The 14,880-nt window shown below is 41.5% G+C and overlaps 1 protein-coding gene and 1 long non-coding RNA gene across 3 annotated transcripts in view; one reads left to right on the top strand and one right to left on the bottom strand.

The window, feature by feature from the left end:
- TbCMF46 overlaps window positions 1-14,880 on the bottom strand; it is a 218,625-nt gene that overhangs the window by 88,058 nt on the left and 115,687 nt on the right. The gene's annotated exons all lie outside the window — the stretch shown is intronic.
- Window positions 1-14,880, top strand: part of LOC137239816 (uncharacterized) — a 201,804-nt gene that overhangs the window by 21,906 nt on the left and 165,018 nt on the right. The window contains exon 2 of the long non-coding RNA XR_010949491.1: window positions 6,048-6,338. This is a non-coding gene — a long non-coding RNA (uncharacterized lncRNA). The remainder of the gene's footprint in view (window positions 1-6,047; window positions 6,339-14,880) is intronic.

Raw genomic sequence — 14,880 nt, forward strand, 5'->3', positions numbered from 1 at the left:
TTGGTACAGAAACTTTTGGGGGAGGCATGAAGTGATATGTGTTCGAAATTCGCCCCATTTCGGATCTCTGAGAATGAAAAATTACAATGAACATGGCAGTTCGCCAAAATCATTTTGTCCTCAAACGATGTTAATCGAGGGAATATCGAATATCGTTCCAATATAGTTATATCAACTTTTCAGCCAGATGATCATGTGCAGGTATAAAGGGGACAATTTTAAGCAATCTGTCAATGCCGGGGTAATTTCCTGCAAATACAATAATAGCTTGAATTCCATCCGATCAGTATTCATGTATGACTTTATACTATAGCCGTAGGAGCTAGGCAAGATGAGCAATAAATCACCCTAGCGGGTTAGGTGGTTTAGAATATACCCACGGTAGGTATACCTGTCGTAAGAGGCGAGTAAACACCAAATTGATTCAAGTGGTTGTGTAGCGCAACCCCTTCAAGGTGTTGCCAGCGCAAAATATACATAGCTTCTCCAACACAATTGTCAACCTCACCAACCCGTGGCGAATTCTGTTACTTTAACAGCCGAGGCTTTGGCGATCCCAAGTTCCTCTTGGGGAGGGCGGGATGGCCTTGAAGTTTTCATGTGGTCATACCAAAACGTTGCCGAGATGGTCGAACTAGTACCTTAAAACGTACCGGATCTGCATCCGGCAAAGGACCATCAAGGCCTTTGGGGAGTGTCCTTATCGCCACCACAACTACAACAACAGGAGCAATAAATTGGTTGCCGCCGAGGGTATGGTTTGATGTCTTTCCACTTTCACTACCGATTTCTTACTTTCCTACATGTGAGGCTATATTAACTCCTAAAATTTTGTTGGGAGAACAGGTTAACTAGCTCAGTCAACTTGAACAACTGTATCTGGAACACTCCGCTAGCATAGGTTAGTGTGCTTAAGATTATCGAGCGCAGTTAGCAGCGCCTCTGAAAAAGGATTAATCGATGTATGCCACCTAACGCCGTTGAAGATTGTGCTGTGAAGGTATGTAGCTCTGCAACTTAGCTACAAACAATACGTAATTAGTCTTCCAGAAAAAGGATGTACGGTACCCTTCGAGAGAGCAATATATGAAGAGTTTAAGCCATGATAGGGATATCATCAAAATATATCGGTGGCTGTGATACAGATGTCACAGTTCCGGCAATCAACCTAAGATACTGCCTTCAACTCCTTAACTTAAAATAAAACTATACAAAGGTGCCGATCATCTCTGGCATCTCTAGGGCATGTTAATATTGTTACGAATATTATCAACACTAAGGGGTACAGTCATCTCTAAGCAATGCTAAGCAGTGACTTGTATGCACATCAATAGATCAATAGAAGAGACGCACAAACACATGCAGATATCTTCTCTGAGATGCTCCCAAAAGTATGCAATTATAATTGTGGAAGTGTCGCTCACAAATACACGTGCATATGAGAAGCTATACACGTGCATCTGTAGTTGTAATTATATAGCAGTAACTAAGTAAATTCTGGAAGCGCCTAGAAGATGCAACGAGGAAATCACAGAGTATAAAAGGCAGCAATAGTAGAGGCGCTACAATCAGTTTCATTTAAGCAAGCTGTTGGTTGTGAAGTATCACTGTTATTGTGAAGTGTTTTAATAAAGGCCATTTTGCATTATTAAATATTGGAGTTATTTATTCAACAGTTTAGCGATACGAACGTTAGTAGAAGGTTGCAAATAAGAGGAATTGCAGTAAATTCGTTACAATTGGTGTCAGAAGAGGAATTGTTGAATAAATTCCGAAGATTGAGAATACAACTTGGACATGGGAAAGTGGAGTGAATTGAAGATCCAGCAACTGAAGAAGGAGTTGGACAGCCGTGGATTGAATACAACCGGCAATAAACTCGAACTTCAGGCACGACTACGAGAGGCAATGGAATTAGAGGGAATTAACGTGGAAGAGTATGTCTTTCATCTTGATGGCGAGGAGACAACAAAAATTGAAGAGAAAAACGAAACATCCCTGACAGTTACCAGCAAAGACTTGAACATGACATTGGGTGCAATATGTGCACAAACATCGACAGTAACATCAATGTCGACGCAAATGTCATCTCAACTGGAAGAACAGAAGACATATATGGCATCTCAACTAGAATCCCAGGAGGACCGTATAACATCCAAGATGGAATCCCAAGCAACACAGATTACATCTAAGATTGAAACACAGTACGAAGAACAGAAGACATATATGGCTGAGCAGTTGAAAGCACAAGAAACTCGCAAATCGTCGCAACTGTCCGAACAGGAAGCAAGGGTATCATCAAAACTGGAAGCGCAGGATGCAAAAATCGCTAAATTTCAGGTAGAAGTCGATTGAAGGGTCGTATGGAGCAGTTACAACTAAATCGCTCAGCTGTTTCAGCGAGTAATCCAAAGGTAAAAACACCATCCTTTGACGGTTCTGTTCCTTTCCAGGTCTTTAAGGTACAGTTTGAGAAGACAGCAGCAGTGAACAACTGGAATGCGGAAGATAAAGTTGCTGCACATTGAAAGGGCCTGCAGCGGAAATCTTATAGACGATTCCAGAGTACGAACGGAACAATTATGAAGCAGTGATGGCTGCTGTCGAGAGACGTTATGGAAGCGAGCATAGAAAACATATATACCAAATTGAGTTGCAAAACCTCTACCAAAAAGCGAATGAAACTTTGCAGGAGTTTGCGTCGGATGTCGAAAAACTGGCACATCTAGCAAATGCGGACGCATCCGTGGAATACACCGAGAGGGTAAAAATCCAGAGCTTCATAAATGGCATACGAGATGTGGAAACGAAACGAGCTACATATGCGAATCCAAAACTAACATTTGCTGAAACGGTATCGCTTGCACTGACTCAGGAAACAGCCTCACTTTTGAGTAAGCCAGCGTACAAAGCTCATCGCGCGGAAGTGGAAAGACCAGACTAGGTAGACACAATTTTGGAAGCACAGAAGGGGTTACAACAGAAAAATACCGGAGTTTTGAAGTGTTTCAAGTGCGGTAACCCAAGTCACATTGCTCGTGATTGCAGCACTGGTCCTGGTAGTTCCAACTTGGGTGGTCGTAACCGCAAAGTGGGAGGAGATGAGCAACAGCGTGCCAGATGTTAAAATCGAAAACTATCTCCAGTTGTTGAATGTCCTGTGATATCTGTCCCGCAAATTGGAAGAAAATCGAGTAGTCTTAACGTCAGAGGAAATGTGGATGGCAAAGAACGTGTACTGACTGTCGATACGGGCGCATCTCATTCCTTTATCCGATTTGATTTGGTCAACAGGAGAGTAAAGCCATTACCTGGAGCAAGATTGCGTACGATTACTGGCGAGTGTAACCAAGTCCAGGGAGAACTGGTATGTGAAGTCTTAATTGGGGAGGTAATGGTTCTACACAAATTCGTTGTAGCGGAGATTATTGATGAAGTCATATTGTGAGTGGACTTCTTAGTTGACCACGACATCAGGATCGACATGCAGAGAAGGATTATGCGTTATAAGAACCAGGATATACCACTTAACTTCAGTTTGGAGAAAGGGTTCAGTAGTAATCGAGTACTGGTGGAGCAGACTCGATAAAGACCACGAAAGTCAAAGGCAAAGGTTGATGGATCGAATGGGCCAAAAAAAGCGAAATCAAAAGTACCTGCGAGAGAAACACTGGCATTGACAAAAACAAATGGACGCACAAAAACGAAGGAACGAATTTTCCAGAAAGAATGCAAGGGTGGTTTCAGGCCAGCGCGCACTACTGTTGTGAAACGTCAAGACGACACTGATGATACAAAGTCAATCCATCAAGATCAAGCTCTACGAAGTAGTTCTTCATTGGCCCAAGAACAGAGTGTGAGGGAACGGCCCAGGGTAATGAGTAGTAAGATGAAACACTGGCATGACAAGAACTTTAATTTGGAAGGTTTCTTGGAGGGATATTTGGTACTGGTATACAACCCTCCCCGGCGGAAAGGTGTTCCATCCAAATATCGGTGCAGTTTGGAAGGCCCGTACAGAGTTGTGAAGAGGATCAGTGATGTCATCTACCGCATACAAACAATTGGGAAACGACGAAATAGAAGGGTGGTTCATTTGGAGAGGCTAGCAGCAGTTAGATCGAAAGATTTGTCTGATCGGGACCATCACACTTAGGTGGAGGACAGTGTTACGAATATTAGCAACACTAAGGCGTACTGTCATCCCTAAGCGATTCTAAGCAGTGACTTGTATGCACATCAATAGATCAATCATTATATCTACACATATGTACGTACACGCAGCAGAGAAGAGACGCACAAACACATGCAGATATCTTATCTGAGATGCTCCCAAAAGTATGCAATTATAATTGTGGAAGTGTCGGTCACAAATACATGCGCATATACACGTGCATCTGTGTTTATAATTATATAGCAGTAACTAAGTAAATTCTGGAAGCATAAAAGACAGCAACAGTAGAGGCGCTACAATCAGTTTCATTTAAGCAAACTATTGGTTGTGAATTATCAGTGTAATTGTGAAGTACTTTTATAAAGGCCATTTGCATTATTAAATATTGGAGTTATTTATTCAACAGTTTAGCGATACGAACGTTAGTAGAAGGTTGCAAATAAGAGGAATTGCACAAAATTCGTTACAATATTGCAACGAATTTTGGGGAAACTCCGCTTATTTTACACCTTCTACTAACGCTTGTATCGTTAAATTGTGTGAATAAATAACTCCAGTATTCAATAATGCAAAATGGTTTTATACTTCGCAACCAAAGCGTGCTTAAATCAAACTGATTACTGACTACTCAGCTTGCTCTGCTTTTATACTCTCTGTTTCCTAGTACAAATGCCTAAATGTTTCCTCTTCTAGAATCTTCTACTTGGCCACCAGCCATACGCGCGTGTATTTGTAGTGTGTAACCATATGCGTGTGTATATATGAGTACTACTTCGGCTGATGATGACATGCGTTTGTGAGTATCTCTCTGCTGCTTGTATGTATGTGTGTACATGATGATTAATGTGTATATGTAGCTTGCTTAAGGTTTTTGTTGTTGTGCATTTATTTTGTGATGTGAATATTTGTCACAATATTATTCTCTGCATTGTGCTTGGGCACAGCAATATTGAAAGTCGCCGATGTGATGTCCGATAACTGCATTCGACTATCCTTGGGTGATCTCCTGGCAGGATAACGAGTTTGCTGTAAACTTATCTTAATGATTGTGAAGTCCTAATGCCCCTATAGCCATGTTTCGATTGGGTCTATGGTGGCTTCCTTTGAAAAGCTTAGCAAATGCAAGAATAAAAACCTTACGACACTCCGACCATGGGCCGATGCATACTTCTTTTGTCGATGCATACATAATTCATTGACGCTTAATCGCCTAAGCGATTTTGCTCGTTTCGCAACAAATCCCACGAGATATTCCTGTTTCAGGATAATTAGTGCCAATTGGGAGCACAAAGGGAGTTCAAGTCTTCCCCCGCCTGCCTCTCCCAACCAAGTAAAGGTTCCCACCTTCCGCTGCTTTCCAACTGTGGTTTCGATTGAAATACATTCTTGATTGGAGCGTCTTCGTCTATTCGCATAACATGACCTAGCCAGCGAAGCCGTTGAGCTGTTATTCGCAGCACTCATAATATATGCGTGATTCTCGTCCAGGTCATCACTATACCTCCTTCGGTACTCTCGTCGGCATAACGGACAGGACCATACATCTTCCTGTGAAATTCTTTCTCGTACACTCTAAGAGCCATGTTCGTCGAGAGAGAAATTTAGTTTCAATTGCCTACTCAGTCCAAAGTAGCACGAGTTAGCAAGTGTTATTCTCCGTTTGATTTCTAAGCTGAGATTTTTTCCGTTGTTAATTTCAATGTATACTCATTATATAAATTTCCTGTACGAGGTAAGGAGAGTTTATATATCACCCCCACCCTAGTTCATAAGTTTTATTCCAGATATATTATGTTAGTATAAGATTATATATATATATATATATTGTTATGTTATTCTAGATTACATCATTTATTGTTCCTTATTCTTACAGTTCGAAAATAAAAACTTCAGCCAAACGCCAATGTCAACGTAATGGAAAGTCAAATATTTTACTTGAAGATCTCTTCGGTCATCTCTCCCTCGATTCGGATAGCGAACAAACCAAATATCCAAATACAGTTCCATTCACAACACAACAACAACAATCTCTTGCAGAACGTAACTCCAGTTTGCCAAATGGTTACTTAAATGAAAATTCGTTGACGGAGAAGAGTAAGGGGAAAATCCCCAGTAGCATTGAAGTTAATAATGGGAGTTATGCTGACTCGCTTTCAACAAATGCGTAAGTAAGCTCAGTCAAGTTTTTCGATAACTATTATATCTACGTCGACAATTAGATAAAAAGTGGAGGCTTTATATAAAGAAATTGCTATCCTTTATGGAATTCTATTGAAAAATCTGGGTTAGTAGGAAAGAGTGACACGTTTTTCTTTTCAAAATCTCTTTGGGTTAGAATAGCTGAGTTTAGGTTAGGTTAGGTTGAACTGGCCGGTCCATGAGGACCTCACATATGAGTCCGTAGTGTTACCAGAAGTTTGTCTTAACGACCAAACCGGAAAACCCTATCAAAAACCAGGACCTATGTTATAAAATAACTCCGTCCTCATGGCAAATACTAGAAGCTTCCTATGACTTAAGCCACTTTCTGCTTCTAGATCTGACAGCTGTATCACTCCTAATAGCTGGAGTCTTAGCCTGGCAAGCGCAGGACGGGTATTGAACGTGCTCGATCTTTTCCTGCTCCAGCGCGCAATTCCCACATCTGCTATCACTGACCAAGCCTTATTTAAACGCAGGTGACGCCAGAAGGTAGTGTCCAGTCAGAATACCCGTCATGAGTTTGCAGTCCTCTCTTTTTAATGATAGAAGCAACTTTGTTAGTCTAAGGTTGTAAGGCCTACATATAATTTTCGACACTTTACAGCCCCGCGCTTGAAACCACACTTTTCCTGCTTGGTCGATCATCTGCACCTCTCGGCTTCGCTTAATCTCGCCCAGTCTAACTGGGATGTCTTCGGAGCAAGCTTCAAAGGATGCGCCCTTTTTAGCTAGTTCATCCGCTTTTTCATTCCAATCTATTCCCATATGCCCTGGGGCTCAATATAGATGTATGCTTCTCAATGTCCCGATTCTCTCCAGAGACTGCTTGCACTCTAACATGCATTTAGATGCTGTGCTATGCGAGGTCATTGCCTTAATTGCTGCTTGACTGTCAATATAAAAGTTAACACGATTGCAGATTAAGCTATTCTCTTCCAGGGTTTCTACTGCTTTGGTTACATCTACAATTTCCGCATGGAAAATGCTACAGTAATCCAGAAGCCTGTATGACTTGTTTATTTCCGGATCAGCACAGTATACCGCAAACCCTAATCCTTCCACTATTTTGGAACCATCTGTGTACACATGTATCTCCTCGTCCGCCATTTGAGCACCCATGCCACAACCGTACACCTCTATTGTGGCCTGAAGATCGCCCTCGAAGCGCAGATAGGGAATCAGGTAGTATGTTCGTCTTATGATTAATGATGTTATACTACTATGGCCGTATGGTCGGCACTCAAGCTACCCCGAGGCACCGAGCCTGGTTGCAGTTATTAAGCTATGTTCTTTGCTACCAGGTCTACAGGTGGAATGTGCAGAATGGCATATAGTGCTGCCGTCGGGGTTGTTTTCAGGCCTCCCGTAATGCTAAGCATTGATAGTCTGCATACCCCCCTAATTTTTTTAGGTAGGTTGGTGTTTGTGTGGCTTTCCACTAAACAAGAGGGCCAAAAGCCCCACGTACACTCCAGCACTCTTTTACATGCATAAAGTGCCGTTGAGGCCTTCTTCACCCTCTCCTCCACGTTGAGCTTCCTTCACAGTTTACTGTCTAGAGGTTGCCAGCGTAATTTGAAGCTTCCCCAACACAATTGTCAACCTCACCTGTACTTTAATGCAAAGCTCAAGTACCTTTTAACTCTATACCACGAAGGGACTAAGGGTCACGACACCTTGATGGGAGCATCTCTGCCTTGCCAGGGCGACGCATTCGCAGAGAATGTGAACCGTCATCCTCCAGCTCACAAAAGCGAAAGACTCGTGTAACGAATATATTTAACTTATTAAGGTCAGATCGTAGGCTCAAATGTCCTGTATAATACCAGTGAAAGTTAATGGATCCTCTCTGCTTAGATTAATGATTTTGTTTGATCCTCTCGTTGCTAGGAGTATGAACAATTTGGCCTGCGTTTGCTCTGGGCATTCAATCCAGTGTTGTCTGAACTGTTTTCTAGTTAGTTTTGGTTTCCCTAGTTTAAGCCTTTGTGTAATCTGTTTGTTCATTACCTTCATGCCTCTGATGCCCGGAAAAGCATTCTAGCAAAATCTTGTTTGTTGGCTCCTAGATAATTTAGGACTCCAATGCATTCATCCATTAGCTTAGAAGTCATCGTATAAGATTTCAAGGCACGGAAGGGTCCGGGAGTATAAGTCTTTTACTTGATATTCTCTACCGTAAACTTCTATTGCATGGATTTCTGCCTGAAAAATAATGGGGTAGCATCCCGTTGGTATCAATTTCATGGCCCATAGATGCCACCTCCTGTTTTTCCGTCATAAAATTTTGATGCATCCGTGAAGCAGACCTAGTTTGCTTTGTTTTGCTGTTTTTTGTGTGGTCTTCGCCCAACAAACCAAGGAAACATAGGGGACTATTGGTTCCCCAACAATACTAAATTTTGCAGTATACCAATTTGGGAGATGCCCGCCATGTTTCGCCATAGTCGAGGGCAGGAAAAGAAAGCTCTTCTTGCTTTGTTTAAGGTATCATCTAGGTGAGCATTCCACGTGAGGGTTCTGTCCAGTGGAACCTCCAAGTATTTTGCTTCCATTGAAAGTCGGACTGGGATAGTTATGGCATGTATAGTTTTCTCCCCGGGTGAAAGGCACTAGAACAGTTTTTGTGTTGTGGATAGATAAACATATGAAGATTGTTTCAAACTGTATAACCCTTTTTTTATACCTTTGATGAAAATGAAATGGTATTGTTACGAATATTAGCAACACTAAGGGGTACTGCCATCTCTAAGCCGATACTAAGCAGTGACGTGAATGCACATCAATAATTCAATCATTATGCCTACACATATGTACGTACACGCAGCAGAGAAGCAACGTACAAATACATGCAGATATCTTATCTGAGATATGCAATTATAATTATTGAAGTGTCGCTCACAAACACACACGCATTTGAGATAACCAACTAGTAGATTCTAGAACAGAAGCGCCTAGAAGATGCAACGAAGAAATCAAAGAGTATAAAAGGTCTCAACGGTAGAGGCACTACAATCAGTTTTGATTAAGCACCCAATCTGTCGGGCAATAGTAGAGTTATTTATTGTGAAGTACTTTATTAAGGGTCATTTTGCATTATTAAATATTGGAGTTATTTATTCAACAGTGATTTGAACTGAGCAGAAGGTTGCAAATAAGAGGATTTGCAAGTAAATTCGTTACAGTATATTAACTTTGTCACAAATCTCAAAATTGTAAGTCCTTAAAGGAAAATAGATAGACCTACCAATAAGTATGCCGAAATGATCATGATGAAGAGCGGAGTTGATTTAGCCATGTCCATCTGTGCACTATAGGAACTGTGGAGGAACCACCTCTCTGCCCTCCTAAACGAAGAAAGCGATATGCCGACCAGGGATGATGAACCCTATCCCGTAATCGATGATGATGGAATTATTGTTTCCCACACTATACTAGAAGCAATAACAAGATTAAAAAACAACAAGTGGTGGGCGCTAACGGATTGCCTGTGGAGCTATTCAAATACAGCAGCGAGGAATTGGTAAATCGCATGCATCAACTTCTATGCAGAATATGGTCGACCGAGTGCATGCCCGATAATTGGAATCAAAGTGTTATTTTTCCTGTCCACAACAAGGAATATCCTAAAAACTGCGCCAACTAACGCGGAATCAGCATTCTTAGTATCGCATATAAAGTCCTGTCAAACGTATTGTGCAAAAGATTGAAGCCCACCGTAAATCGGCTGATTGGGCCTTATCAGTGCAGCTTCAGACCTGGTAACTGTGAGTTTTAAAATGTACACTTTTTCTTCATATAATTTGTTATTTATTTTTGTTAACGCGTTCAGCAAATTGAAAAAGTAAAAATGTGGGCGTGGTCCGCTCTTTTCCCTTATTTGAAGGGCTGAATTCCTTTTTTGAGAAATTAGGTATAACAGCTGTTGTACGAGGTGAAAAGTCAGAAATCAGAGTCTGACTGTAGTCAGAAGTCAGAGTCACGTTGTTTAAATTTTTCCCAAATTATTAAATAAATTATAAAATTAAAAATTGCTTGAAATAAATGTTTTCATATATTTACAGCGATACGGGCAATCCCCGGTTAACTCATATAAGTAGACAACATTTGGTTAATTCGTTGTAGTTCTATAAATAGAACAAAAACAACAACAAATACAAAGGTTCACTGAAAACCGCCTTACAAACAGGCATAACTTCAACACATAAATACATACGAATTATGTGATGTGTGGAAGATAATATATGCCAAAAGAAGGCAATTGGTAAAAACTTCACAACAACTAAGGCATGTCGTAGCTGAGTGCGTTTATAACCATTTCAACTATCGTAGGAGTGCGGGTTCGACTTCCACTCCCGGGAGAAAAGGCTTTGAAGAGATTTACAAGGTATAATCGAAACAGCTGTCGCCTTGTCCGTCCTGATATCACGTTGTTTAAGTTTTCCCAAATTATTAAATAAATTAAAAAAAATTAAAATTTCGAAATGTAGAATTTCGAACTTCGAGCTTCGTAAGGCGATATCTATTTTTTGGAGGCTAACTTCGTTTACTTAAGCCCCAATCTCTACAACTTTGTTTGCTGAACTAATCATGTGAAAAGGACTTCATAGGTTAAAAGGACATTAAACGGAAATGTGAAGCTTCTCAAGGCCAAAATAATGACATATCGATTTTAAAAATCGGACGTAAATAACCAAGAAAAACCCTTTTCGGCTATATTTCGAAGGATCAAAAAAATAAAAAATAAATTTTTCGAAACCCTCTCAACATAATCTTTGCACAAAATATTGAAAAAAAAAAAAACAACGCGAAAAAAAGTTGACACACATAACCTCTTCATCGACTTTAAAGCCGCCTTCGACAGCATGAAAAGGAGATGCCTATATGCCGCTATGTCTCGATTTCGTTTCCCCGCAAAACTCATACGGCTGTGAAAAATGACGTTGAGCATCACCATCAGCTCCATCAGAATTGGAAATGACAGACAGGGTGACCGCCTGTCGTACGATTTCTTTAACCAACTCTGGAGCAATATTTTGTAAAACTGTGCAATTAATGGCGTATGCTGACGACATTGATATCATCGGCCTGAATAACCTCGCTGTAAGTTTTATAAGCACAAATGAAAAAAGGTTTCATGGTGATGAGGACAAAACGAAGTTTCTGCTATCATCAACCATATAGTCAGCGCAATTGTGCCTTAGCAAACACGTCACCGTTGGTAGCCATAATTTCGAAATATACGCGTTGGCGATGCCGAGTACCGAAAAAGTTTTAATGATGAGCTGTACGAGCTTTACGCAGACATCAACATAGTCCAGGGAATTAAAAGGCAACGGCTTCGCTGGATAGATCATGTTATGCTAATTAAAGATAAAGCACCGGCTAAGAAAATATTTTCATCGGAACCCGTCTACGGAAGAAGAGAGGAAGAGGGTGGCAATTTCCTATCCGCTGGAAGGACGCGGCGAAAAATGATTTAAATTCCTCTAGAGATACCAATTGGCCCAAGTGCGAGGTTTTACGTTATAAAGCCTGAGGTATGCGTTTAAAGAGAGTTCCGAAATGCGGGTTCGAGGTGCAGTGAAGCTATGCTGAGAAAATTTGTTTTTAATAATAAATTTAGGTTGCCTTACCAGTGAAGGTCCTTTCAGGAAGAATTAGAGGATTAACTACGTACAACACGAGTGCCAATTAAAATTGATACAACCAACCATAAAGAAATCATATCTGCCCAAAAGTATGACTCTCACACTCTGAGCGGCTGTGGTCATTACTTACAGCACTTTTACACTGCCTGGGTGGAAAGGGCGTCCTGTTATCAGTCTATTTTGATAAAGCTGTAACACCTCTGCTGTTTGTTAATATGACAGCTCTATGGTTTAAAGTCAACATAAATAAAATAAATGTAAGGCGCGATAACCTCCGAACAGATCTAAGGCCGAACTTCTCTTCCAATTTGCATCGTGCTCCTCCTGATTTTCCCTACAAATTGGCCGGACGGGACCTACATTTTTTATGCCGACTCCGAACGGCATATGTAAGGCAGATGAGTTTTTACTGAGAGCTTTTCATGACAGAAATACACTCGGAGCGCTTGCCAAACACTGGCGAGGGGCGACCCCGCTTAGAAACATTTTCTTCTAATTGAAAAACCTTATTTCTAAAATTTTGATGTTGCTTTGCCCGAGGTTCGAACCCAGGGCATACGGTGTGGTAGGCGGAGCATGCTACCATCACACCACGGTGGCCACCATTTTTAAGACCATTTTACAATACACAATATTGAAGTGATTTATTCAACAGTTTAGCGATTCGAACTTTAGCAGAAGGTTTCAAATAAGTGGAATTTCCTTAAATTCGTTACAATATGTTATATGTCAGATGGCTAGACGTCTTAACTTATAAAACTGTCTGTTAAGGTATGTCCTCTTTGGAATTATAATAATAATATTAGTGACAACATAGCGCGATATGCTTCAGGGAATTGTGACGTTTCAATACGGATGCGGATAGAAATTTAACATTCAAATGCAAAGACAATGTGAACCATATGGATCAATTTGGTGTTGCATTTACATGTTAAATTTTTATCCCTATCTGGATCACTGTTCATTGGAACGCGAGGAATATCTATGCGGACTTCATCTTCCAATTTGTAAGATGTTACAAGTAGTTTTCGTACAAATTTGCGGGACCTTCATGTTTTATGCCGACTACGTACGTGATCTCCAAGGACCCGGTTTTGAAATTTTATCTGATTGATGTATTTGTATAACGTTATTTTATTCCGCCTGAATTCAAGTACTGCTGTAGGTAGGTAGGTTGAACTGGCCGGTCCATGAGGACCTCACATAGACTGATTCAGTCCGTAGTGTTACCAGAAGTTTGTTTTAACGACCAAACTGAAAAACCCTATCAAAAACCAGGACCTATGTTATAAAATAACTCCGTACTCTTGGCAAATACTAGAAGCTTTCTAGGACTTACGCCACTTGCTGCTTCTAGATCTGACAGCTGCATCACTCCTAATAGCTGGAGTCTTAGCCTAGCAAGTGCAGGGCACGAGCACAGAACGTGCTCGAACGTTTTCTCCTCCAACCCGCACTTCCTACATCTGCTATCACTGACCAAGCCTAGTTTAAAGGCATGTGACGCCAGAAGGCAGTGTGCAGTCAGAATACCCGTCATGAGTCTACAGTGTTCTCTTTTTAATGATAGGAGCAACTGTGTTAGTCTCAGGTTGTAAGACCTACACATAATCTTCGACACTTTACAGCCCCGCGCTTGAACCCACGCCTTTCCCGCTTGGTCGATCATGTGCACCTCTCGCCTTCGCTTAATCTCGCCCAATCTAATTGGCACATCTACGGAGCAAGCTTCAAGGGATGCGCCCTTTTTAGCTAGTTCGTCCGCTTTTTCATTCCCACCTATTCCCATATGCCCTGGGACCCAATATAGATGTACGCTTCTCCCTGTCCCGATTCTCTCCAGAGACTGCTTATACTCTAACACGCATTTAGATGCTGTGCTATGCGAGATTATTGCCTTAATTGCTGCTTGACTGTCAATATAAAAGTTAACACGGTTGCAGCTTAAGCTATTCTCTTCCAGGGTTTCTACTGCTTTGGTTACGGCTAATATTTCCGCTTGGAAAACGCTACAGTAATCCGGCAGCCTGTAGGATCTGCTTATTTCCGGATCAGCGCAGTATACCGCAGACCCTACTCCTTCCACTACTTTGGAACCATCGGTGTACACATGTATCGCCTCGTCCGCCATTTGCGCACCCTTGCGCCAACCGTCCACCTCTATTGTGGCCTTAAGATCTCCCTCGAAGCGCAGATAGGGAATCATGTAGTCTGTTCGTCTTGTGATTGATGACGCTATACTACTATGGCCATATGGTCGGCGCTCAAGGTGCCCGAAGCACCGAACCTGGTTGCGGTCGTTAACGCTCTGTTCTTTGCTACCAGGTCTACAGGTGGGATGTGCAAAATGGCATACAGTGCAGCCGTCGGGGTTGTTTTCAGGGCTCCCGTAATGCTAAGCATCGATAGTCTGCATATCCCCTCTAATTTTTTGAGGTATGTTGTTTTTTGTGTGGCTTTCCACCAAACAAGAACTCCATAGTATAGAATAGGGCTTACAATCGCTGTAAAAACCCAATGAGAAAGAGAGGGCGATAGGCCTCACGTACACCCCAGCATTCTTTTACATGCGTAGAGTGCCGTTGAGGCCTTCTTGACCCTCTCCTCCACGTTGAGCTTCCATGACAGCTTACTGTCTAGGATGATTCCTAAATATTTTGTGCAAGGTTTCTCCTGTAAGGTCTCCCCTCCTAACTTAGGCCTGCTCCAATTTGGGACCTTGTACCTCTTTGTAAACAAGACCATATCCGTCTTCTCCGCATTGACTTTCAACCCGACATTAGATGCCCAGGTATGAATATCGCGAAGCGCCCGATCCATCAAAGAACTAATCGTTGGAAGGCACTTTCCACT

The sequence above is a fragment of the Eurosta solidaginis genome, chromosome 2, assembly GCF_040869045.1.
Source record: "Eurosta solidaginis isolate ZX-2024a chromosome 2, ASM4086904v1, whole genome shotgun sequence".
Taxonomy (NCBI): Eukaryota; Metazoa; Arthropoda; class Insecta; order Diptera; family Tephritidae; genus Eurosta; species Eurosta solidaginis.